This window comes from Cydia amplana, chromosome 19, assembly GCF_948474715.1.
Source record: "Cydia amplana chromosome 19, ilCydAmpl1.1, whole genome shotgun sequence".
In the NCBI taxonomy this organism is placed as follows: domain Eukaryota; kingdom Metazoa; phylum Arthropoda; class Insecta; order Lepidoptera; family Tortricidae; genus Cydia; species Cydia amplana.
The window spans coordinates 7,554,576-7,576,447 of NC_086087.1; positions in this window are offsets into that span (position 1 = coordinate 7,554,576).

Consider the following 21,872-nt stretch of genomic DNA (forward strand, 5'->3'; position numbering starts at 1 on the left):
CGAGCTTTGCTCGGAAAACATATAAAAACTCTATAGGTAATGCGGGTATCGTCTTGGGTCGTCCCATTCGTTTTTCGTCAAGTTCTTAAATTAGTACTATTCTGCTTTCGTCACCCATTCTACATTCGTCACAATCGTCGGTGGCTTTCAATGTAGAATGCGTGACGAAAGCAGAATAGGACAAATTTAAGAACTTGACGAAAAACGAATGGGACGACCCAAGACGATACCGTAATGCGCGTTTTCCCAGGGATAAGACCTAGCCAGATCGATTTTTCGCCCCCGAAAACCCCCACCTACCTATAGCAAATTTCATCAGAATCGTTAAAGCCGTTTTCGAGATCCCCGAAATATATAAATATACAAGAATTGCTCGTTTAGGCCCACTTGCACCATCCCACTAACCCGGGGTTACGCAGTTAAACCGTTAACCTAGTGTCAAATTGTACTGGTAACCATGGTAACTCCATGTTTAACCGGTTAACCCCGGGTTAGTGGAATGGTGCAAGGTATAAGATTTAATTTACCCGTAAACCAAGATCACCCAATCAGTTTCACGCTACGGAAACTCCGATTTCTCCAGCTGTCATCGAACAGCGACAATTACAAATGGCGGCTGTCAAAGTTGCGTAATCGCCAGACGGATTCCTTTGCCGTTCGCAATGAAATATTACAGCAAATGACGCAGAAAACTGGATAATGGATCGGTAAGTGTTCATATGGAATTCGGAACTGAGAGCTTTTAAAAATCGGAGAAATGGACGTCAAACCAAGTAATGACAAAATCCATCTAGTGTGAGACCATATATTATATCCCAAATTATTTCAGACGGCCCCATTTTAGCCTTGGAATGTGGCCATATTCCGAAAATTGGGAAATCAGATTCGGGAGAATACACGTGTAAGAAGAAGTTTACATGGATGTTTACTACGGAATCCCGAATTTTAGGTAATACTCGTACAAGTTTAGGAAGTTCACAAATATTATAAGTTGGGTGTGGTAACCCTATCCTACATTGGTTTAACAAATTAATATTTGTAGTATAAAAAATTTGCATACCTACCCAGCAGGCATATGAAAACAATAAAATATTTAGCTTAACCGTCATCACTGTTTTCCAAAACGAGAAACAAAGATCACAAAACGGTTCGTTATCGTACGCGCGTGAAATTTAATTGAACCCACTGAATTTAAAACCCGAATAATTATCTAACTAACTACTAACGAACCTGTTGCAAAGTCGGGAAACCATTCCGTTCCAGAGCATTCCATGAATATAACATGAAGAAAGACTGTTGCTCAAAATGAGGCATATTGTCTAGGGACGACAATAGACCTTCTACTCGTACTTTATTTTCCACGGGGTTTGTCGAGCAAATAAAACTTTTTTATAAATCCATCATTTAAATTGAAAGTTACATAAGTAGGTGGGAAAAACTGGTAGGAAAATGTTTAGATATTAAATTTTAAGATGCGCACGCTCACATGTGTAGTAATTTTATAAGTACCTACTTATAAAATTACTGAAGTGGAAGTCATGCGTGAGATACCCGCCAATCACCAAGATGGTCATTCAAATCGTATCGAAACCAGTTCAAAACCGCAACAAGTTGTTAGGTACATCTGAATCGGGCTTCGGATGGTTCTGAATATTATTATATTGTGCTTTAAATTTAATAGCAACGTATTGGAGGACCGACATTTGTATTAGTAATTGAAACTGCAAAGATTATGAAACTTGACAACGAAAAATTATTTATATTATAGAAATCGAACACCGCTTTTGTTTCTTCTAAGTAATAAATTGTGTAAAAGTTGTGATAAATTCACAACCGTACAATAAAGGTACGTTTGACTACAACTAATCATAATGAACTCGACGGTTCCATGCTAAACACCATTATAAATTATCGACCATATTAAATACATTTGAAATTTATTTCAATATTACAGGACAATTTTTACACAGATCGACCTAATAGTCCCACAGAAAACTCAATAAGCCTTGTAAGTATGGTTGGTACTAGGCGACGACATAAGAAATAAATAAATAATAAACACATAAATGCCCTTGCCGGGATTCGAACCCAGGACCTTCTGCTTCGTAAGCACTTACTACCAACTATAGGAGGCTGTTTACTCGTAATATTGGATTTCCACATTATAATGCACCAAGACTCGTTTATGAACGCTATTTCCTTACTCCACTTAACAAGACGACAATATGCCAAGGTAATTTCGCAATAGCCCGTCCGTTACTGTACCTAGTATTTCTACTTACAAAACACCTGTTTCCACAAATTACCTAGTACGCCCACCCCATTTGCCTGTTATTTGTTTCTATCAGTACGTAACCGGAACCCTTTCACAAGCCATTTGTTCCAGGGAAGCCAAATAACCTATTTCGATCGCTCCGATACATTTAACCAGAGATTAAGTACTGCCCTATATATTATCGGTAAAGCAGCACTATATAATGTGATTTATTGATACTCGTTTACTGTGTGTTAATATAGAGTTGGCGGGGATTTATAGGGTAATCATTTACTTGGCTTTTATATGCCTTTTAGATTGCAATTTTAGTTACAAATAAATAACTAAATATTATGGGACCATCTTACAAAAAACAACCTAGTCCCACGGTAAGCTCAATAAAGCTTGTGTTGTGGGTACTAGACGACGATATATATAATATATAGATACATATAAGTACCTAAATACATATAAAACATCCATAACTAAGGAACAAATATTTGTGATGAAGACACAAATAAATGCCCTTACCGAGATTCGAACCCGGGACCTCCAGCTTCGTAGGCAAGGTCACTACCGACTAGGCTACGGAGGCCGTTAATTAGTTTGACTTTAATTCCAATAACCTAGATAGATTGTCCTAGATCCATATTAGTTTCTTATTTTACAAGATGGATACCCGATCAAGCAAAAGATTCCAAAATTGACAGGGCGGAGCGAGTGGTTGGAAACGTGGAATCCTGAGCGTCTCGAGAGTTTCACGACACGAGAGTTAAAGAAACTTTCCTTTGCTGGTGTGGTAAAACAATACCTATGCATAAAAACTTCTTTTAAAAGTATTGAAAACCTACCTTGCACAAGTAATATAGGTTTATTTCACGTGTATAATCAATCTGAAATCCATCTTTAATCTTTCAATGCGCAAAACCCATATTCCATTATGAAGGCTAAAGCGACCCGACGAGCGCAAAGATTTAGCATAGCTCTTGTTTTGCCCAGTTTAAAGTTTAAACCGTTCCACGTAACGCCAACTCATAACCGGGTAAACGTTTTGAAACATTTTTATTACCGTGGCATTCCAGAAAAGTGTCCAGTACGTGACGCAATTTTTTTAACACTTGATGAAACTAATAATCCGACATTTGACATGATAACGTTTGATAACTTAGCTGTAAGTTCAACGTTATACAATACAGATTCCTGCAGGTTATTAACTAAGACAGCTTCCGTACGCGTCACGTCCCCGATAAAGTAGACTTTGGGAATTACCCTGTTCCACTTAACCATAAACTAACTTACCTATCCTCTAAATGTGTCAAACACGTACCTGAAAACGAGAAGTTTACTTGTTTGTAATTAAATAAAAGGAAATATAATTTCACTGGAGAACAGAAGTACCGATAAAAGACAATTTACAAAAGTTTACACTATGTCAGTTCCGATATATAAACCTAGTATATTATAGGTATTATTAAATGAAACGAAACTAAAACAAAATACTTATGTTCAATTTATTACTAGCAATCGATCTGACTTCACATCAAAGGATTTTAGCCTGTTAATATAAAGTTTTCACAGCTGTACAAGCAAATGAAGCTAGGACACATTAACAGACATATCTGGGAGACCGAACTTTGCTCGGAAAACTTATAAAAACTCAAAAATGCGCGTTTTTTCAAAGATAAGACCTAACTGGATCGATTTTTCGCCCCCCAAAACCCCCATATAGCAAATTTCATCGAAATCGTTAGAGCCGGTTCCGAGATTCCCGAAATATAAATATAAATAAATAAATATACAAGAATTGCTCGTTTAAATGTATTAGATAGATAGATAAATAAATACAATACAATAAGTAAAAAGTACTTATATTTTTCCTACTATTAATGTTGACGTGAATATGTACCTATACAGCAAAAGGCTGAATAAAAATACACTATACTCGGTCCTAGTCCACCACAGAGGCTGTATTTGTGTCGCAAATGCGGTCCCGTTTTTCCTTGCGGATCAATTTCCATTTTTCATGCAGATTCGTTGAATGCATTCGGCGCGTCATGTCGTATTGGGACCGGTCGTTGGGCTTACTCTTACTACCAACTATGATCTAACGTCGACTTTATGATCTGGTTTTGGCAGTGCATTTGGTAGGTACGAAATTTGCTAAACGTATTAAATTCAATGCTAGTCTATTTTATAAACGTGCATATGACATACAGTTGTGTGCAATATAATAGCAGTGATGAAGATTGTCATAGACTTTTTGAATTTACTTAAACAAGCAGTCAATAGTAAAATGAAAATTAGGGGAAAACTATAACTTTAGATCAATTATATGGGATCTTTTTTATAATTCTTATGCATTACTTGACATTGTTTCAAAATTAACTGTAACATTTACTTAAATACCTAATAGTGGAAGTAAAAAAAGATCGTCTTAATGGAAAAGGTTTTTTTTGTTCTGGATGACATAGGTTTAGATGTAAAGCTTTGATTGTAAATAATAGTAAAAATACTAAGTTACAATAATATTACACAATAAAATTGTATTTTTTTCGTAGGTTGTTACATTTTTATATGAATTTCCGCGAGGTAGTAAAAAAGCCGATTTTTATGATATTTTTTACTTCTAATATTATTTAAGTAAAGGCTACAGCTAATTTTGAAACAATGTCAAGTAATGCAGAAGAATTATAAGAAAATATCCAATATAACTGATCTAAATTTATAGTTTTCCCCTATATAATTTTCATTTTCCTAGTGACTGCTATTATATTGCACACAACTGTAGAACAAGAAAGTTTAAACGGCACTTTTTAATCCTTTTTTTTAAATATAGATAGGTAGTTTGACTCTGTATAACATTGACTAAAGCAAACACAAAGAATTTTTTCTACTCGTCGACTGCAATGCTTGAATTAAGACTTCGTATACCAAAGTGAAATCGCATACTGTTTTTACTATGGGACCCCAACTCAACTATAATATTCATTTCGATACAGTTTAGTCAACTATAATATCCATTTCGATACAGTTTAGTCAACTATAATGAAATTGACCAATCGAAAGCGCGGAGCAAGTACCAGGACCTCATGAGTTACGAGAAGGTGTAGTTGACCAACCGGCCGGGGGCGCGGGGCGCGGGGGCCGGGTCGCGTACGATTATGAAGGTATCGCGGCTGCTCGCGCATCTTAGCTGTATACTTTTGGTTTTTTTCACCTACATATATGATTCTTCTACTAGTTTTAAGTATTTTTTTGTTGACTCGTAGAAAAAGTCATATAATCAAGCTTTTCCATCTCGTACCTTACTTAACACGGTACTCGACTGAAAAGTTCTACATTATATCACAATTGTATAAATAAATAAATAAATAATAAATGAACCATCTGTCCAGGCCAGAAGAATTTCGTATATAGACCAGGCAGGCGGGCCATTGTACAAAATTCATTGTGATTAGCGTCCTTACTTTATAGTGTTTTAGCATCACGTTTCTGCGGATGCGGATGCGGGTTAGTTAGGTAAATTACATAGCCAGGAGGTCATTCAGGTAGTAGTTTCTTCTTATCAATTTGTAATTGATATGTGACAGCCATCAACGTTTCTAGGTTCTGCTTCTAGATGTATTCTGGCCACAGGAAACAAACATCATTATATTCCCAACATTTTTACCACAACTGATGAGAACAATATGGAATATTGTTTTGATTACAGAATCTACTCAGCAACTAATTTTTTGACAATATCTGCTGACAATATTATGGCAAAAAAACATCGTAACAGTGTTACATGCTGGTCGACTACAATTTTTTTTTCGTTTCATTTGATTCCTGCATCCGGTTGATATGCTTTAGGGTTGTGATTGGATTTTACTTTGCTTCCAATTTCATAGATTTAAAAAAATGAAAAGTTGTCAAAGAAAATTCAATATGGAAAGACCTCGGAAGCTTTTCACAGTTTCGTGTTAAGACAAAAAATCCAAAAATCAAACTAGACACTTTCTTTATTTCTAGTGATATTTAGGTTTCTAACATTCATTCAACATTACACAAACGTTCTTCAACTTCCAAATGTGGACAACTAATGAGTAGTCCTAATAATCTGAGAGGGCCACTTACTGACCTAGCCTGAGTGGAACTTTAAAATAAGACAAAAATTTGCTAACTATACTATATGGATCAGATATGTCAGTGTCAAGAGCTTGTAACATGCCAGAATCTATCTACCATGTTATCATTATATGTAAACATAGTATTATTCTATTTTTAAATCGGCTAAATTTAATTCTTGATTCTCACGGTAATTGGAACTGCTATTTTTCGTCTCATATCTTAAATAAGCCGAAGTGACTGAAATTCTAGATAAAGTTTTGAAGGGCCTGGTGACTTATAGTAAACCAATTTATTAAGATACTTGTTTATAAAATAATTTGAACTTTATTTCAATGTCATAAAGCTTTTGCATTATAAAACATTGCCCAAAAATTAGATTGGTTCTCTTAGCTCAAGTACTAGTTTCAAATTTCGACTAACACTTCGCACGTCATCATAAAAATGAATGAGATATGTTTGTTTTGGTTAAAATATTCTATGCAAAACTGAACCATATTATAAAGAATTAAGAAAGGGAGGAGCTCTACAATAAATGGCTCATATAGAAAAACAAAGACGATTAGAATAGAATGGCCATATGCGGGTCGGGCTTGCGTTCCGGGGTTCCGTACATTGCGCGGTTTTTGGCAATCTATTTTTTATATTAAACGTGAGTGAAATATCTAAACTATTTATCCTAAAATTATAAAAAAAGGAATATATTTAAGATTCTTGCAATGAACTCTTTTGTTTGATATGCAATGCGATATAGCTTGAAGATATTTAATTTGAAATTTTCTTATTTACTCCCCAAGAACGGCATCCATATTTGGGATTCATTTGTTTACGATACATGTCTGACTTTGAGTCACAAACTTACATATGTGTGCCAAATTTGAACTTAAATAATCCAGTAGTTTTGGAGAAGGTAGATTGTGACAGACGGATAGACAGACGCACGGGTGGTCCTATGGGGTTTCCGTTTTTGCCTTACTCAGTACGGAACTCTAAAACAAACTGAGGTGTCAACCCACAGCCGTCATAATAATATTTTAAACCACACCCATTAAGTAGGTCAAGTTAGACCTTATTTTAATTAGTAAATAGGGTTAAATTTGTATGCGATTATGAAGTTCAGCATTGGTTTGAGGTATACCAATGAGGGCAAAGGAACTGGGAATAACGGGGAAGCGTCGTGGCATGGTAGGGATGTTTATAAGGAATTGCACAAGCATTTTCGAGGCCTTCAGCAGTCCGTTGGAACTGGTTCAATAGTGTAGGTGGTTAGGTTAATCTAGGTTACCTATGTTGTGTCCTGGCCTGGACTTTGCTAGAATCTTATGATGCTGGTAGAGTTTGGGTTGGAGCATAATATAACGTAACTTGTTGTGGGGTTTTATTTGATAGTTTTTAGAGAAGTTCATTTAATTTGTGTTAAATTTTGAGGGTTTTATTGTTTATTGGTTTGTGGATTAGACAAGCGCTAGTATTTAAATTGTACTAAGTGAAGTCTAAACTATTGATCAATAGACTTATTAAGATTGTAAAGTTTGTTTTGTTCATAGTGCCATTCATAGTGAATTTAAATTATTTTATTTGTTTATTGATTTGTGCTCAGACAAGCGCTAATGTATGTGAATATATTGGTGAAGTTTAGGTTACAAATCAATAGTATTAACGTTTTTAAAGTCTTGTTTAGTTTTCAGTGTAATTTATTAATTTGTGATTTAATTGTGTTTAATATATTTAGTGTTTTAATTTGGATTATTTTAGTGATATTTAACACTGAAATGATCTTGGTTGGAGGACTTTATATATTAATCTAAAGTAGTTTTGTGACATATTTCATAGCTTTCTTATATAAATTATGGGGTAGACAGAACAAGTTCCAATTCAGCACAGTGCTGGGTGGTTAGAGAGATAGGGCGGGTAACCAAACGGTGTCAACTACAGCCCTAGTTCACTAATTGCGGATTTTTGATAAATACCAGGTGGGACCTGGCAGTTCCTGCGTTTATTAAGACAGGTTTTACCCCTGGAATCTGGACGATTTGGGTTGTCAACTAGACTTCTTAAAAAAGCCAGGTTCTAGTCCTAATATCCCGTATCTATATACTTATATATTCACTTTTATATTACCCTTTTCCGGCTATATATCCGCTGTCCCAACCCCCTGTGTGGATATATTGGCCAGCACACGAGGAATAGGATCTAGACTAAATCGAGCTTCCTCACTCGTCTTAGTTAGCTGTAGACTAGAGATTACTCATTGCACATCGAGTAATTATGCGAGTAAATTAAATGTGTATCCCGGGATACTAGTTTGCAAATATATCGGTAGAGTAGTTGGTTAGTTTAGCTGTTAGGGCTAGGTTTTATATTTGTTTGGCTTAGGGAGTGTAGGATTAATCTAGGATTATAATTTTAATTTAGCAAAGCCATTAGATATTCACAGTAAATAGCTAGGTTCCCCTTCGATACATTTGATATGGCTATTTTTATTGTATATTACGATTATAATTATGGGTTTATGGGTTAATTTCAAAATAGCAATAGCTAGGATGTAGTGTGGGGTTAGGGATTGTTAGGATATTATTACATATACTTATTTATGACTTATTGACAAACTTGACTTATTTACTTATGACTTTAAATATATTTTGGTCCTTTGCAACGCTACTGGTAGAAATATATTGTGGGAAAAACTAAAGTTAATAACCACAATATACTGTAGTATTGTAGAGTCACTTTACTTATGAAAGAAATATTTATTTTGCCTGTCCCTTGGCAGTCTGTATGACGATTTCATTCTGTTTTCTACAGATCTGTAATTTTCACACTTGGCCTTAAAAATACAAGGTCATATTATTATTGAAATATATCAATGAGTGGTTTGTCTGGGCTAGGTCGAGGCAGATGCAAGACCGTAGTTTATTTTGGTCCGAAAGTGTGATTCAGAATGACTACAACAACGGTCTAGATAATATCATTTCATTGTATACTAAAATATGTTTACTACAAAATTACAGTATTCTGGGGATTTAGAGTGGATCAAATACAGCTGCTCTACTACCAGTATTTTGTTATGTTAAATTGTCCCTTTGATGTCCTCTCAATGTTGACGAAAAATGTCACAAAATAATGACTTGGTCAAATGGTGAAGTAGGCCAGTCATTATAAAAGATGTCCCTTCTGGACCACAAAATAGTTCCTTCCGAACTGGGGCGGGGATTCTGACCTGCAACTGGATGATGATCACGGGTGTCGCGGAGGCGGAGCGACATCTATACCCCAAAAACAAAATGTTTGTAATTGTGACATTTATTAGAATTCAATCTGACATTGACCAACTGACTTACATTCAACAGACTTTACTTACTTTGACATACTTTACTGACAAATTAACTATGACTTACATTCAACAGACTTTACTTACTTTGACATATTTTACTGACAATTAACAATGACATTTTACAGACTTACTTAATTACGACATTTTACTATTGACATATTGATTACTTCTGATTACAGACATAGTCTAAGTCAAACATTACTATGACTTGCAATGATCTTTCTTATATCTCGGACATGTTTTACTTTGATATAGTTCACGGGTTAATAATTATTTGACATTATTAGGATTCATAACTCTTTCCTTATATGCGAAAAGGATTTCGGTTACTATTAGCGGTTACGACGAAGGGTTTTACATAAACACTAGACGATCATTTGGCCAATTTACTGATCCAATTCAAGATATTAACTTATTTAATTAGTATTGTTTTAGGTTCATTACATTATTTTTATATTTATTAATAAAGGTATTTACGGATTGCGGTATTTTAAAAGGGTATTTAGAATTTTAGATTTTCTTATTGGAATTTTTAGTATTTTAGGCTAGTCTAGGTCTAGCTAGGTAGGGTAAAGTAGGGTTAGTTGAGGAGAGAGGTGGGAGAGTGTTACAATTGGTGCCAGAGACCAGGATAAAGTTTATATCATTTGATTTTATTAATTTGTACATTTGGTTCCGTGATCGCGGATAACTTAACATATTTTTTATAGTTTATATTTTATAATAATTCGTTCATTTATAAAATTATGCCGTGATTGTTTTGTTTTTTATAATTTATATTGAGATTAAGTTTATTTAATTTGATTCTATTATTTGATCAACGTTACTAGTTTCATTTTAATTTAGAGTTACATGTCTTGTTTTGGATCAAAGTTGTTGTTATAGTTGATTTGTGTAAACGGTCGATTATAGCAACACAATTGTTGTCGTGAAAACGGATAGCATATTATGGGATTGAGTTTTTGTGTTAATTAGAAAACGTTTTTTATGATCATTCTAAAAATAAATTTTAGGCGTATGTATTCATTGCCAAGATAGTCGTAGCTTTTACATACTGTTACGCGATTAAATATTAGAACTTAAAAAAAAAATCTTATTAAAAGTTGTTGGCTAAAACTATTAAAGTTGTATATATGGGGAGGCGTACATGTAACATACTTATATAGTAATGTTCTAAATGTAATTTGATAGTTGATTGCTAAAATTATTAAAGTTGTATACATGGGGAGGCGTACATAGTAATGCTTAAAATAGTCTAAAATTGCAGTTTTGTTGTTATTAGATTCTGATATGAATATTCCAGTTGTAGAATTTAGAAATTAGAAATACGTGGCATTCCTTAAAGTTATCGAGAATAGTTAGTCTAGTCACAAAAACAAGTCGCGACGGCCACTTTACCTGAAGTTGAGTCTGTTATTGTTTAAAGTTTAAGTCATTCGTATAAGTTACAAAAAATCGTCGCGCCAACCACTTGACTGCAATATGAGTGTTGTTTTCGTTATCGCTCGAGGTTAAAGTGTGAATGTGTTTAATTTTTATCATGTAGGGCATAACTTTTAGTGTGAAGTCAAATAAATATTAAGATTACTTACGTTTTTGTGCTGAAGTTATGCTTAGTGCTCAGCTGTAGATAACATTATTTTACTAGAATCACTAAAATTTAAAACATTAAAATATAATAAGTATAAGATAGTAAAAAAAAAGTAATAGTTTAATTCATCAAGGTATATTAGTAATTATTTAGGTATTTAGGTACATGATTGAGCATTAACATCAAATTACTTATTTCATAAATATTGTAGGTTTTTTATACTCAATATTGTTAACACTGCGTTATTCAACAAATTTTTTTAACAAGTCCGTAGGTACATTGACTTGTAGATTATTTCGCACGATTACTTACAATCGGGCTTTACGTTGGTGCGCGTGTTCGCTCGGTGTTATATGAAAGGGTTTATCTTTATTTTTTGAATTCTTTGAGTAGGTATAGAAATGTGTAAGTTACTCAGTTGCAATTAAGCTATTGTTTTATTATATCTAGTGGGTATTGAAGCGGTTTATAGTTTTTGGTTTTAGTATATGTGTAAACAAAGTTTGTTAAGAATATTACAATTTCCGAGCTAGAATTGAAATATTGAATAATTAAAAATATGTCAATATTGGAGTTTAAAGTTTTACGGTATATACGAATCAGCCAGCCTATTATGGATAGCTTTATCCATCTTTATCCACGTGATAGAATGACTGTCACTGTTTAACACCGTGGGAAAGAAAGTGACGGACGCCGTTTTGTCGCGCTGTCACGTGGACAAGAGCGACCATCATATCCGTACAAGTTACAATGTAGGATGAATAATTATACAATTACACGTTCAGTTACTTTTAGATTTTATTTTTTCAGTTGTAGATACATTTGTCACTTTTATATTTACATATTTACATAAATGCTAGGAGTATTTATGAGTTATTTAAATAATCAGTAATACAGTAAAACATTTTTCTATAAGCCACGTTTTTGCGTTTGAATTAAGTAATTTCAGATCCATGACTTTCAAATGTTCAGGTAGATTGTTGTAACTTATGTCACATATAATAAGGGCGGTTTTGCAGTGAGTGACAAGTTTGGCTTAGGTAGTCTAGGTTTCCATTCAGATCTTGCGTGGGAACTTAAAAGACTTAGGCTTAAATAAAAATAAATAATTATAATTTCAATAAATTTACCTTTGAATTTCTAGTAGTATCCAATTCAATTAACAGTTTTATTTTTATAGTTGGTAATATAATTGATCATCACATTAAATTGCTTCTTTTCATGACAAAAATGTTTTAATTTTATTTGGTCATTTTTAAATATTTTCAAAGTTTAACATGTTTATTATATTTTGCTGGGCTCTCCATAGTTATATTTTATGTCAAGTAAAAGCATTAGTATTGTAGTTTTTTTTTCTATCACAAGTTGGTATAGATATTTGAATTTTGACTTTGTAGTATATTGCATTTTGGTATTTTCAATCGAGTAATAGAGTCGTAAACCCAAAGTATTTTTTTAATAGATGTATTGATTGTATGTTTGCTAACAGTGAATTTTCATAAAAAGATTACACATCATTAAAATTATTTTATTTTAATTGTTTTATTAGCGGAAGTTTTGTTAGATTTTCAGGGGTGTGTGAAAGTGAGCAAGGAGGTGCATAACTATGACGAATGCTTGTTGAACAAAAAAAAACGGTACGCAGGGTCCTGGGAAGATAGCAAGACTATAATCAAAACGCTTTTTTGACATTCTGACTGGAACATTACACTATACAAGGGAGGTAACACGGTAGTTTGGTGTTAGGTTAGGCTCGCTAAAAAAAAGAGCATATTTGCAGATTTATAAACTGCCGCCGTGTTATTTCTACACTACACACAACATCAGAATAGAAACCCACATACCCATCGTTAATGTGACGTCGTAGTGCTTTCTTCATATGGAAAAGCATAATGCGAGATGAGCTTAGAAAATGTTTAAAGATGAAGTGTATTATTTAGCTCATTTCGAATCAGGTTAATGATTAGTTGTGCTTTTTTATTGGTTAGTACTATTTAGTTGTTCAATTATATACAAAATAATGTTTATAATTAATACATTTTGGCGCTTCATTGTAGATGCTAAGGGTTAAGCAGAGCTTAATCTTTTATTTTAACGTCCCGTTAATGATGTACATGCTCCAGACTAGGAAAGGCTTTTTGGGGATGTAAGTCATGAGTTACGGTGTTGGAATTAAATCTTTTAAAAAAGAAAAGCCCGTCGAGTGGCATCTCCATATGTTGCTTGGCAGAAGAGGGAAGCGACTCGTCGAGTGGCATTATATGCTGCTTGGCAGAAGGTTCAATCTTGTCTTATAGGGGATACGTTCAGTTCCTTTCTTGGTCGTCAAAATGCAGACTTAAGTCGGAAACGTGCGTATGTATCATTCGGATCGATAGAAGGTCAGGACAAATGTTCTGCAAGCACAACTTCTATTCTCTTGTTGAGGCAGGATTAACTGGTTGCGCTTTTAATTGTTTATTTTTAACATGACTGGACTTGTTAACTTATACTCTCAGAAGTGTTCATTCCTCTGTTTGGTTTAAACACACACTACACACAGCCGCAACAAAAAAAAAAAGGCACACACAGAAGGGAAGAATGTTAAAAAGGTTTCTTATTAGAGTTTAATTGCATTACTTTGATTACGATTAATTGTCTTATTTTGGTTTCATTCGAAAATTTACTTTCGCAAATATATTGTTAATATATTTAAGCTACAGCAAATTTTGGGAGGCGATTGTAACATGCCAGAATCTATCTACCATGTTATCATTATATGTAAACATAGTATTATTCTATTTTTAAATCGGCTAAATTTAATTCTTGATTCTCACGGTAATTGGAACTGCTATTTTTCGTCTCATATCTTAAATAAGCCGAAGTGACTGAAATTCTAGATAAAGTTTTGAAGGGCCTGGTGACTTATAGTAAACCAATTTATTAAGATACTTGTTTATAAAATAATTTGAACTTTATTTCAATGTCATAAAGCTTTTGCATTATAAAACATTGCCCAAAAATTAGATTGGTTCTCTTAGCTCAAGTACTAGTTTCAAATTTCGACTAACACTTCGCACGTCATCATAAAAATGAATGAGATATGTTTGTTTTGGTTAAAATATTCTATGCAAAACTGAACCATATTATAAAGAATTAAGAAAGGGAGGAGCTCTACAATAAATGGCTCATATAGAAAAACAAAGACGATTAGAATAGAATGGCCATATGCGGGTCGGGCTTGCGTTCCGGGGTTCCGTACATTGCGCGGTTTTTGGCAATCTATTTTTTATATTAAACGTGAGTGAAATATCTAAACTATTTATCCTAAAATTATAAAAAAAGGAATATATTTAAGATTCTTGCAATGAACTCTTTTGTTTGATATGCAATGCGATATAGCTTGAAGATATTTAATTTGAAATTTTCGATTTGTTAGATGTATTTTCCGATATTTTTTTTTTCTTGTATAATAAATTCCGATCGTCTTTTTTCCCTGTATAAAAATTTCCGCACGCCTTTTTTCCCTATAGATATATTTCCTGGTATATTTTTTTCTTGTATTATATATAAATCTGAACGCATTCTTTCCGTAAGTTATCTACACGTATAAACTGTATAGAGGATTAATAGGCGTACTTCTGTCAAGTGCCTAACTAAGTACAACGTTTCACTCGTTTGATTTGATTACTGATTGGTAAAATTCCTTTAAAGATAACTAACCATGATACACAAAATATTCCACACAAGATTGCAAACAGGGTCCAAGCAAATAAGAAGTTTTGCCCCTAGTAAAATGAATGACCATGAAATTTTTCGTTAAACAACAAAAATACAGGGAAAGAAGGCGTTCAGATATTTGTGTATAAGAAAATAAATCTATCGGAAAATATGTCTATACGGAAAGAAGGCGTTCAGATTTATATATACAAGAAAAAAATATACCAGGAAATATATCTATAGGGAAAAAAGGCGTGCGGAAATTTTTATACAGGGAAAAAAGACGATCGGAATTTATTATACAAGAAAAAAAAAATATCGGATAATACATCTAACAAATCAAATTTTCTTATTTACTCCCCAAGAACGGCATCCATATTTGGGATTCATTTGTTTACGATACATGTCTGACTTTGAGTCACAAACTTACATATGTGTGCCAAATTTGAACTTAAATAATCCAGTAGTTTTGGAGAAGGTAGATTGTGACAGACGGATAGACAGACGCACGGGTGGTCCTATGGGGTTTCCGTTTTTGCCTTACTCAGTACGGAACTCTAAAACAAACTGAGGTGTCAACCCACAGCCGTCATAATAATATTTTAAACCACACCCATTAAGTAGGTCAAGTTAGACCTTATTTTAATTAGTAAATAGGGTTAAATTTGTATGCGATTATGAAGTTCAGCATTGGTTTGAGGTATACCAATGAGGGCAAAGGAACTGGGAATAACGGGGAAGCGTCGTGGCATGGTAGGGATGTTTATAAGGAATTGCACAAGCATTTTCGAGGCCTTCAGCAGTCCGTTGGAACTGGTTCAATAGTGTAGGTGGTTAGGTTAATCTAGGTTACCTATGTTGTGTCCTGGCCTGGACTTTGCTAGAATCTTATGATGCTGGTAGAGTTTGGGTTGGAGCATAATATAACGTAACTTGTTGTGGGGTTTTATTTGATAGTTTTTAGAGAAGTTCATTTAATTTGTGTTAAATTTTGAGGGTTTTATTGTTTATTGGTTTGTGGATTAGACAAGCGCTAGTATTTAAATTGTACTAAGTGAAGTCTAAACTATTGATCAATAGACTTATTAAGATTGTAAAGTTTGTTTTGTTCATAGTGCCATTCATAGTGAATTTAAATTATTTTATTTGTTTATTGATTTGTGCTCAGACAAGCGCTAATGTATGTGAATATATTGGTGAAGTTTAGGTTACAAATCAATAGTATTAACGTTTTTAAAGTCTTGTTTAGTTTTCAGTGTAATTTATTAATTTGTGATTTAATTGTGTTTAATATATTTAGTGTTTTAATTTGGATTATTTTAGTGATATTTAACACTGAAATGATCTTGGTTGGAGGACTTTATATATTAATCTAAAGTAGTTTTGTGACATATTTCATAGCTTTCTTATATAAATTATGGGGTAGACAGAACAAGTTCCAATTCAGCACAGTGCTGGGTGGTTAGAGAGATAGGGCGGGTAACCAAACGGTGTCAACTACAGCCCTAGTTCACTAATTGCGGATTTTTGATAAATACCAGGTGGGACCTGGCAGTTCCTGCGTTTATTAAGACAGGTTTTACCCCTGGAATCTGGACGATTTGGGTTGTCAACTAGACTTCTTAAAAAAGCCAGGTTCTAGTCCTAATATCCCGTATCTATATACTTATATATTCACTTTTATATTACCCTTTTCCGGCTATATATCCGCTGTCCCAACCCCCTGTGTGGATATATTGGCCAGCACACGAGGAATAGGATCTAGACTAAATCGAGCTTCCTCACTCGTCTTAGTTAGCTGTAGACTAGAGATTACTCATTGCACATCGAGTAATTATGCGAGTAAATTAAATGTGTATCCCGGGATACTAGTTTGCAAATATATCGGTAGAGTAGTTGGTTAGTTTAGCTGTTAGGGCTAGGTTTTATATTTGTTTGGCTTAGGGAGTGTAGGATTAATCTAGGATTATAATTTTAATTTAGCAAAGCCATTAGATATTCACAGTAAATAGCTAGGTTCCCCTTCGATACATTTGATATGGCTATTTTTATTGTATATTACGATTATAATTATGGGTTTATGGGTTAATTTCAAAATAGCAATAGCTAGGATGTAGTGTGGGGTTAGGGATTGTTAGGATATTATTACATATACTTATTTATGACTTATTGACAAACTTGACTTATTTACTTATGACTTTAAATATATTTTGGTCCTTTGCAACGCTACTGGTAGAAATATATTGTGGGAAAAACTAAAGTTAATAACCACAATATACTGTAGTATTGTAGAGTCACTTTACTTATGAAAGAAATATTTATTTTGCCTGTCCCTTGGCAGTCTGTATGACGATTTCATTCTGTTTTCTACAGATCTGTAATTTTCACACTTGGCCTTAAAAATACAAGGTCATATTATTATTGAAATATATCAATGAGTGGTTTGTCTGGGCTAGGTCGAGGCAGATGCAAGACCGTAGTTTATTTTGGTCCGAAAGTGTGATTCAGAATGACTACAACAACGGTCTAGATAATATCATTTCATTGTATACTAAAATATGTTTACTACAAAATTACAGTATTCTGGGGATTTAGAGTGGATCAAATACAGCTGCTCTACTACCAGTATTTTGTTATGTTAAATTGTCCCTTTGATGTCCTCTCAATGTTGACGAAAAATGTCACAAAATAATGACTTGGTCAAATGGTGAAGTAGGCCAGTCATTATAAAAGATGTCCCTTCTGGACCACAAAATAGTTCCTTCCGAACTGGGGCGGGGATTCTGACCTGCAACTGGATGATGATCACGGGTGTCGCGGAGGCGGAGCGACATCTATACCCCAAAAACAAAATGTTTGTAATTGTGACATTTATTAGAATTCAATCTGACATTGACCAACTGACTTACATTCAACAGACTTTACTTACTTTGACATACTTTACTGACAAATTAACTATGACTTACATTCAACAGACTTTACTTACTTTGACATATTTTACTGACAATTAACAATGACATTTTACAGACTTACTTAATTACGACATTTTACTATTGACATATTGATTACTTCTGATTACAGACATAGTCTAAGTCAAACATTACTATGACTTGCAATGATCTTTCTTATATCTCGGACATGTTTTACTTTGATATAGTTCACGGGTTAATAATTATTTGACATTATTAGGATTCATAACTCTTTCCTTATATGCGAAAAGGATTTCGGTTACTATTAGCGGTTACGACGAAGGGTTTTACATAAACACTAGACGATCATTTGGCCAATTTACTGATCCAATTCAAGATATTAACTTATTTAATTAGTATTGTTTTAGGTTCATTACATTATTTTTATATTTATTAATAAAGGTATTTACGGATTGCGGTATTTTAAAAGGGTATTTAGAATTTTAGATTTTCTTATTGGAATTTTTAGTATTTTAGGCTAGTCTAGGTCTAGCTAGGTAGGGTAAAGTAGGGTTAGTTGAGGAGAGAGGTGGGAGAGTGTTACAAGCTTCGATCAACACGGAAGGGATGCGGCATTCGCACTATTTCCCCTCTGCCTAGGTACAAGATCAACTGATCTAGCGCGGGTAATAAAACTAGTTGCGCTCGGATTTTTAACTAGACCGAGTCCAGACGCGCGAGTGAACACAGCAGCAGAAAAAATGCCTAATTGCTCGGTTTTTTGTTGTAAAAAGAGGTCGGGGACATCAAATTTACAAAAAGAAGGTGTTACATTTCACATGTAATATTTTTTTTACATGTCATACGTTTAATAACATTTAAACACAATTATTATATTTTAGTCTCATGTATATAATTGCTGGATTTATCGATTTTGCTCGCCCAGTACAAATCGCGGATCGGTCGAGCGACAAATCCGACTTCTCATCTCTCAGAAAACAATAAAATTCTTTGACGAAAATGTGTTAGTGTGCGTGTTGTGACACTTGTGAGTCGTCCGTACACAAAAACAGATCGAGGTGTGCAAGATTTGTCTGTGTAGGGTGTCATTTTCTATGTATTTGTGTCGTCATTACAGATTGGATATGTACGTAAGTGTGTGAGAAGTGCGACTGTGTGTACGTTCCCACCCGCGAAAAATCGCAGAATGATTTGAATGTCAAGATATCGCTTGGGCCTATCCCTTCTGACCTGTCGGAAGCCCGTGTTGATCGAACGTCAAGAGTAACGTTTTTGTTAGAAAAGTCACTTTTGACACTTGACATAATCCGATCCATGTCGTACTTTAGCAACATTTTGACGTATCTTAAACTTCGAATCAGGCCGTTAATACAATGTCATTGGCGTAGATAGAGACAAACCAAAGAAAGTCTGCAGCGCTAGATTAAAAGTAGTTTTTAAAAATCAGTATGCGACAACACCACAGAAAATGGATTAAATAGTCTTGATACTTGTGAAATTTCTACCATATTTACCGTCTATGAAAAAATTAAGCTGTATGCACAGCTTAATTTTTATGGTAAAATAAATTTCATTCCAACAATAGATGTCACTATTAATATGTAGACATATACTAATATTGATAAATAATATTGGGAGAATGTGACATTTCGCTTCATCAAAATTAATAAGCTTTTGTAATATCCGCGACGGCGGTAAATAGGTACAGAGGGCCTACCGCGAACACCGAAGTTCTCAATATGCGAGCATCTTTCTCTTTTACTCCCATTAAGGCGTAATTAGATTGACAGAGAAATTGCCCGCAATTTGCGAACTAAAGTTTTCGGAAAAACGAAATAAACCATTAAAACAATAAACATATATTAAAAATTTATTTTAGCTTTAACTAGTAGGTACCCATGCCGTGAGCATAAGCATGGAGGTTGTGGGTTCGAGCTCAAAACCCGGCTAGTACCAATGAGTTTCTCGAAATGTTAGAGGAAGTTCATAAGTATGCCTATACCTATTAGGTGTGTTCAATTTGCTGTGAAACCTTAGTCTAAACCAATATTATATTATCTAAGTAGGTACATATGGTGAAGTATTAAGATGTTTCATTCCACTTACCCGTCATCAACTCCAAATTTTGTAAACATTGTCGTTTTTCAGCTTGAATCGCCTCGTGCTGACTTTTTACAAGTGTAAAATTATTCGTCATGCGGAAAAGTAACTCCCGCACGCCGGTTTTGTAAGGTTTCACCATGTTTATTCCGTTCATCACAAAACACAATGAATATTTAAACGATTTTGACAAACACATACCATAGTGCATAACGTTTACTGACTGCTTAAAAAACATTGCCATATGTAGTTTTTTAATTCGATGTCAAATTATTGCGCTGCAGACTTTCTTTGGTTTGTCTCTAAACACTTTTCAACGGCTGATATTCACCATTGCTACTTAATTATCACATATTACACTCAAACATCAACAATTCAAAAAAGAAACTAAACACTTCTTTTTAGGGTTCCGTACCCAAAGGGTAAAAACGGGACCCTATTACTAAGTCTCCGCTGTCCGTCCGTCCGTCCGTCCGTCCGTCCGTCTGTCACCAGGCTGTATCTCACGAACCGTGATAGCTAGACAGTTGAAATTTTCACAGATGATGTATTTCTGTTGCCGCTATAACAACAAATACTAAAAACAGAATAAAATAAAGATTTAAGTGGGGCTCCCATACAACAAACGTGATTTTTGTTTTGACCGAAGTTAAGCAACGTCGGGCGGGGTCAGTACTTGGATGGGTGACCGTTTTTTTGCTTGTTTTGCTCTATTTTTTGTTGTCGGTGCGGAACCCTCCGTGCGCGAGTCCGACTCGCACTTGGCCGGTTTTTTATCCTCGATACAACACGAGATACAGATTAAATCCCCCTAAAAACCAAACTTTAGTGTTAGGAAACACATAAAACTTAGTTCGAAGGGGGGAATAAATCAATAGGGAGGAACCGAGACGTATATAGGACTTGCAAGTGTGCCCACGAGAACTGTCCTTGCCATTTGGACGAGACTAAAGAATTTATTGAAGTTACTATTTTTCGCTTGTTTCTTTTTGTATTGGAAGAACGACTTTTGTCTCGATACAGCTGCTAGTATACAGTATATTGACTTTAAAACTAAGCTCGGGATTATCCTTTTTGCTCGTATCCTTAAAACATACTTTTACTGCATAAAATGAAAATCTGGTCTTCCACGTACTTAACGACATCATGTTGACAAAATAGTAAACAAGTTTTAAACTTCCTTAAAACCTAATTATTAAGCTTCAATGTTATTACAAATAAGTTTTCGAAAAACTCGCTTGAAACATATTATAAATGAGTTTTTATCTATGTATTGAGTGAACACTAACTTATTTATCTGTGTTACTGCTTTGCTTCAAGCAACTCGACATTATTATGAAGTAAACTTTACTTAAAAATAAGGAACGAAAAGCTCTCGTAATACACATTTTCCACGACGCTCGGTAAAATGTTTGTTTTAGATTTTTACGAGAGGCTATTCTATTCTGTTTCATTTTACTTACTTAGACGAAGCGATTCGATTGAGATATTTAGCAGCGCGATTGGGTATATACCTTGAAGTATATATATCTAATTAACTTTATGTACCTATACTAACCCCCTTATTCATGAACGCCTGCTAAGTTAATCGGCTGATGATCATCGTTTGTCCCTCTCTATGGCATAACGACAGATAGGGGACAAACGACGATCATCAACTGATTAAGTTAGTAGCCGTTTATGAAGAACGCCATTTATGTAGGTATACCTAAATAATACTTAAAAATGTTTCTGCCGCGCAATAGTGACTAAAAATACACGACTTAATGTGTATAATTAGCTTATCTTTAATTTAAACTGTATTACCAGTTTAAGACTATATTTTATATTTTCTGATCCCGCCTCTAAATATCAGCC